This window comes from Pistacia vera, unplaced genomic scaffold (assembly GCF_008641045.1).
Source record: "Pistacia vera cultivar Batoury unplaced genomic scaffold, PisVer_v2 Contig833, whole genome shotgun sequence".
Lineage (NCBI taxonomy): Eukaryota > Viridiplantae > Streptophyta > Magnoliopsida > Sapindales > Anacardiaceae > Pistacia > Pistacia vera.
The window spans coordinates 56,797-63,822 of record NW_022196705.1 but is presented as its reverse complement, the minus strand read 5'-3'; the positions used below and the strand labels follow the sequence as shown (position 1 = coordinate 63,822).

Below are 7,026 nucleotides of genomic sequence, written 5' to 3'. Positions count from 1 at the left end.
AAATAACTGTAATTTACTAAACGGCGGAAGAGTCAAATGCGAAACAGAGAGAATCAGAACAAGTTGAAGAAGAAGAATTTGACGATAGAAAACAAAGACAAAAGAAAAGAGAGCAAGTTTCAAAATTAACAAATCAATTCTCGTCGATTAGGTCATGCAGGTAATGGAATTGCGTTCCACGAGTATGGAGGCATTGCATATATCTCCGGCCGACGATCCGCGAGGAAGTCCAGGTAAAGAGTAGCAAGCAGCCGGAGTCGCCATACTCCTTCAGATCATGATGCTTGTTCTCTCTTTCGTCCTCGGCCACGTCCTCCGTCATCATCGCTTTTATTATCTCCCTGAAGCCAGCGCTTCTCTTCTCATAGGTTTTTAATTTATTTCAATTTTATTCCATTTCTGATACCGAAACTAATATTAGGTAATTTTTTTGTTTTTTTTGTTTTTGTGATGTGATTCTGAAAGCCTAGGTGCTTATTTCATATCTTGTTTGACTTTGGTAGGACATGGTTCAGTTTTCACGAGGAATTCTTCTTCCTGTTTTTGTTGCCTCCGATCATATTATATCCTAACTAAACTTGGATTTTTGTGACTCATTTCTTGACATTTACTTTTTCATTTAATGCTTACGAATTTTTTTATTATTTTTTTTTTTTTATGTATGTACATTACATACTACTTGTACACTGAATTGGTTCTTCAATTTTTCGTTTTTCTTGACCCTTTTTGTGTACTCATTCAGGCTTCAGTCCAGCTTGGCACCTGTAAGTATTTGTCATTGTTTCTGAATATAATCTATGAGTTAAATGCATGCATTGCGTTTTTGCCTTGAGTTGATTGCCTCATTGTTTATGTTATTTTGTTTTGGCAGAAACTATTCTTTTCTGACTTTGGAGCCATTGTAACATTTGCTATACTGGGAACTTTTATAGCTTCAATGGTTACGGGTATCCTAGTGCATGTTTCTCTATTTAGATAACTACTGTATCATTACATTGACTCAGTGCGGATGGATTTTGCGCATCTGGATAAGTTATGAGCTCAATATGAACTTCAATAGGCCCATTATGAAAATGCATTGGCTTTTAACCATGAACCAATTAAGCTGTTCAGAATTCAGATTTTGTTTCATTGCTTTGAAACTATTTTGTAAGTGTTTGCTAATGTTCAATTAGGATATTAATTAACAAGTCATAGGTAGGACAAGACCATTATAAAGGTTATTAGGAATATTCTATTAAGCAGGGTCGTTTTTGTAATATCTAGAGGTAATGAGGGGTTATTAAGCATATTATATTAAGCATGGTTGTTTTATAATATCTAGAAGTAATGAGGGGACAGAAAAACTCTTTGTATTGTGTATATAATAATAGAGTTTCTGTTATTTTGTAACTAACTCAATTAATCAAAATTCAATCAAAGTATTAAAGTAAACATGGGGAAAACCATGAGTTTTCAAGTTATCATTTCCATCGAGGACAGAGTTCAGTATCTTCAGTGTTAGAACCAGGAAATATAGTACCAACTTCAAGGCGTGTAACAACGTCACTTTCCTGTAAGAAAATTGAGCTCTTAAATAATAAAATGCAAGCCTTATTTGTGCTTCACTTCTTGATGCTTGCATCCCTAGTTAAAGAAAATGTAATTAAGTTTAATTAGCAGTATTGAAGATTAGATGAACACACATATAATAAATCAAGAAATTAGAATTTCGTTCTCCAACTGGTTAAACAATAAGTAAAATATAAATCAATGAAGGGAACTGATGAAATCTATGCGCCTTTAACAATAAATAAACACTAAATTTGGGTATGAAGCAAAACCCATTCCCCAAAATAAAAAGAAAATGATAACGCATGCTTATTTTACTATACAAAAAATAATAAAATTAAGAACTCTAATTGATTAATGTGGCCAGTGACTCCACCTGGGGTGCGAAAACGCAGGAAAATCTTACCCTAAATGTAAAGGAAAAAAGGGATGCCGGTATATATATCAAAATCACTTTGTTTGCTCCCACCATATACCGGCATCTCTTTTTTCCTTTACATATATATATATCAGAAATTCAACAAAAAACCTGAATTTAACCCAAAAAAGAAATCCAAAAGAATATATATATCTCAGAAATTCAACAAAAAATCTGAATTTAACCCGAAAAAGAAATCCAAAAAAATATAGATCACTATATAAAAGAAATAGTTCAAAAGATCTTGAGAAAAATCAAACTCGTAAGAAATTCAAGAAAAAATCGAAATCAAACTAGATCTGGCTTTTAAAAAGCCGAAAGAAATAGATTTCCATATAAAATAGAAAGAATTCAACCGATTTTGAGAAAATCAAACAAATTATGTAAAAAAATATGACCCCCGTTTTGTCATACAAAATTTAGAGAAAAAAATATCATGATTTTGTTCCACAAAAATAAATAAAGATACACTACAAGAAAACTGACATTCTGCGTCTAGCAAAATTAGACGCAGAAAGTCAAATTTAGACGCTAATCCATTTTTAACGTCTAAATTTGGTTGTCGCCCCCTTAGTTGCAGTAGGCTGGTCCCAGATTTATAGCACGTCTATATTGTGGTTTAGACGCAAAAAGTTTTTTTTTTGCGACTAGCAAAATAGTCGGTAAATGCTGGTCAAATTAGTCCCTCAACTTAGACGCTAAAAGTTCAAGAGTAATTTGGTAAAATTGTATAGCGACTAATCAATTAGTTGCAAAATGTCAGTTTTAGTGTCTAATAATTTGTCGCGAATCCCACACAAATTAGACACCAAAGGTGTAAGGGTAATTTCGTAAAAGGCTTTCGCAACTATTTTGTTAGTCGACGAATGTATCTATTAGTGACCAAAATTTAGTGGCTAATTGTAACTCTTTTAGACGCTGAATGTAGAATCCAAACGGTTTTCGCGACTATTTTATTAGTGACCAAATGTATCTTTAAGTTACTAAATTTAGTAATTAATTATAATATTTTAGATGTTGAATGTGAAATCTAATAGGTTTTTCGCGACTATTTTATTAGTGGCCGAATGTATCTTTTGGTGACCAAATTTAGTATCTAATATATTCATTGTAACGCTGAATGTGGAATCCAATTATTAAATTCCTGTTTGCTACTCACAAATTAGTTGCAGAATGTGTTTTTTTTTTTTGGAAAAAATTAGTGGCAAAAGCTTTTGTATTGCCTTAGTTTATACATTTAACATCAACAAAATAATCCATCACAATATAAAAATCTGAACACTAACATCAAATACATATTTTCATATATATATAGTCCATACAAATGTTTATCTTATTTTCTTCTTATGGACTATCCCTTAACTCTGCTTCTGCTCCTTCAAGTAAGATGGCTGCTCCTTCAAGCATTATTGCACGAATGTATCATTTTTTCCTACCATCAATTCAATGCATAATCAATAGTCAAGCAAGAAACTAAATTATTACAAATAAATTATAATTATTCTAGGGTATACTAATGTGACAAAAACTTATGAATGGCAATAGAAAAAGACTACTCCTCAAAGTTCACAGAACGTACGGCAGCACCAAACCAAAATCAAATTGATGGAGTAGAAAAGCAAATATCTCACAGATTAACAATCTAAACTTGAATTCCCTAGTTTAAAATTTTAAACTAAGTTAAATTTCTTCTTTCATTCAGCCAAATGTGTTTTTGTAGAATACACCTTATTCATAAAGGCTATAAATGTTTGAAATCTGATGGAAAAATAGTCATCTCACCTATGCCAATAATCTTGGTTTTAATTCAAGGTCTGATTTTGGTCCCATTTCTATACTTTTGATTGTTCTTCTGATACATTGCATACTCATCTTTACTATTCACCATTGTTCAGCATGCTGTCCTTCGGTTTCAACTCTTCCTATGTCACCTCATTAAATTCAATCCCTTCAAATTCCCTACCTAAGTTAAATTTCTACATAAGTTTACCATATCATAACTTTACCAGTGTTTGCAGTGTAATTTTAGTTAACCAATATCATAAATTCTACATAAATGTTGAGAGGTAAAAAGATAGCAATGAACTAAAAAAAATAGTGTCAAAAACTCAGAACTAACCTTTTGTGACTGAGGCCTTGTTAGTTGTTGTGAAGACCCCAGAAGATTCAACAATATACTCAGCCCCATAATTGCCCCAAGGGATCTCAACCGGGTCCCTAGGTAGGAGTTAAACGTTAGACCTTAAGTGATCAATTACTTATGTTTCCTGAGATGGTGATGATTTATTTACATCCATAGAGTTAAACGTTAGACCTTAAGTAGAACCCATAATACCTCCTAACTGTTATGGATTATATATGCACACAATTTAATCAACATAGGTTTGAGGCTTGAAGATTCATGGAAATCTTTATTGATTTCTCTAGTTAATTCCTAATTTGCAGAGTGCTTGGTTAAAGAAAGTGAGAAAAAAAAAAAGTTAAGAAAAACAAGAAAGAGTTAAAATAATGAAGGGAATATCTTGGAGAAAATGATTGGGGATGTATTAATGATTAGTAGAATGCCTAATAACCCAAGATAGAATCTCATATTTGTAATTTGTAATCTACACAAATTCATTGAGCATCTATCACATTACACAATTGCCTGTCTCCCGGGCTTGTCCATCATTTTAGAACAGTAAATCAAAGGCAAATATAACAGCCAGAATATATATTATAGACTCAGCTTGTGCATAATTGATTGCAGAACACACAGTTACAAAGAGCACAAACAGATCCAAAAAAATCTTGAAGCTATCAAAAGGCTTATAATTTTGTGATGCAATATAAAACCAGATAACCTCCTCCTCCATTCCGTAACTTTTTCCTTTCTCCTTTATAATAAGCTCAAAAGTGCATATAGTAATACACCAGTCTTTCAAACTCGAGAGAGCAAAAAGTTAGCCATTTACATTACAGTGTGGGACCCTCTTGACCAAATTAATTTATTACAAACAGAAGTATTGCTGTAGATATAACTAATTATTTGAAACATCTATATGGAACATCCCACTTTTGCATCAATGATTTAAAATGCTAACAATAACCCCTCAATCACAAAGAAGTTCTATTGTAGATTTTGCATCATGATTTAAAATGCTAACAAACAAATCCCAATTACAAAGAAGTTTTATTTTAGAAAATAATTTTATTACGCGAAACCTTAATATTTCCTGCCTCCAATGAATCTATGATACAGAAAAACGCTTTTTAGAATAATTTATATGCAAAATTTTGTTTTTAACATAGACAACCAACCACAACTCACAGCAAACAAGTTCTTACTCTCTAACATGTCTACATTCATATGAATAGAACAAAAGTCAATCAAGTTGTCTTAAAAGAAAATTTGAGATGGCCCATCTCATTAAAACACCACCATCATTCGCTTACCACCACCGCTGACAATGTACCACCCCCACTGCCACTAATTACCAATACTACTCTCTACTGCCATGCTCATCACTACAACTATGAACAATCACATCAACTTTCTTTTCATCATTCCACTTATCTGGGACCAAATCACTCAAAGTGTTGCAGACTAAGCAATTCGGTTTTTTATGGATGTAATAACTTATTTTTCTGACAACTGATAATAGCTAATAATCTCAAATTGGGTCAATCAATTTTAAAAGAGCTATAAATCATTGTAAGTTTTTCCTTGGTGAAAACTATTGGAATTCTTGGAGGCAGTGATTGAGATAAGGGAAACAATATCATTTCTGCTATTGGATCAATTGGTGGATGAAAGAGAGAGCCGGCGTAGCATAATATCAGCAATGGATAGGGAGAGAATGCATCATTAAAGACTTTTTCTGTAAGCCATGGCCCAGGAAAGCGAGTCATATAGTTAGAGAGACATGAGCGATTGAATTCTTAAAGGAAAATTAGGGACAACAAAATTTGTTATTACTCTTTCACAATCGAACTTATAACCATTCTTTTAAGAAAGAGTTAAAAGATGTTATTGTAACTATGCAACACAATTAAAATGTGTCAATTACAAGTCGTATATAAGGAACCATAAATATCCGTTATTGCAATAGGCAATTGACACTTCTTCACTGAAGCATGATTTTTCATGTCATAACTAGCATGCAAGTACTATAATTATGAATGATGTTAACTACACCATTGAGATATGTCAACATAATACAAAATCTACGTGTGAGAGAGAAAAAACATACGCAGCACATGGAGGCACATGTGGATCACTGCAACAGCCAGGTTTCTCTTCTGTAAACCTGAAAATAAATTCAAAATGCATCATTCTTAGCAAACTGTATTAACGAATAATCCGCAATACTCATCAAATAAATGTCTACTTTATACAAAAGGGAGACATAGCGCAAGAGTGAGCTATAAAGTTACTTGTGAACCTCTCGATCACCCTCCACTTGTCATTTGCCATGTCAATCCGTTATTGGCTCCAGACCTGGTTTGAGAGATCTCTAGCCATGTTTTTTAACCAACTCAATATACATGGTTATTCATATGGAGCAATTTAGAAAGAAAGTTGTGACTGTTAACTTGACCAGAAATCATAACTGGAAAATGAACTTACTTCTCCCCGTTGATGTTCCACGCCAGAATCTTCATCCCAAATAAAAATATACTCTAAGCTGCAACAACATCAGGATGCAAAAACCTTTTTGCTACCACCTGCCAATCATACGTGAAATGAAAGCTTAAATTGAAGATTTCTCGCATCAAAACCCTGACAATAAATCCAAGCATTCAAGATGGATGATCATGAAAACAAAACATATAAAAACAATGAGATGCTTATTCTATACTTTGGTAGCTCTCAAATTAAAGGAGCTAAAAGGTTGGAATTCAGTACTATGCAGAAGATCTTAAATCTCACCATTTTGTTTGTCTCCTTGTACTAACATGGATTGTGCTCTTTGACCACTCAAATTCATCCCATTCACTTGTCCGACCATCATAGTGGAAAACCAAAAGTTGGAATCCCCAGAAAACTATCAAAATTTATGTAACAAAAACCTTAG

The 7,026-nt window shown here is 32.9% G+C and overlaps 1 long non-coding RNA gene across 2 annotated transcripts; it reads right to left on the bottom strand.

The window, feature by feature from the left end:
• Positions 1-3,380: 3,380 nt before the first annotated feature.
• LOC116118048 lies at positions 3,381-6,438 on the bottom strand. Of its 2 annotated transcripts, XR_004126085.1 has the most exons (4): positions 6,386-6,425; positions 6,147-6,258; positions 4,089-4,186; positions 3,381-3,401 (listed from the first exon to the last, which is right to left on the bottom strand). It is a non-coding gene; the product is annotated as an uncharacterized LOC116118048 (long non-coding RNA). The 2 variants fall into 2 exon arrangements; XR_004126084.1 differs by lacking the exon at positions 3,381-3,401 and having other exon boundaries at positions 4,098-4,186; positions 6,202-6,258; positions 6,386-6,438.
• Between the last annotated feature and the right edge of the window lie 588 nt (positions 6,439-7,026).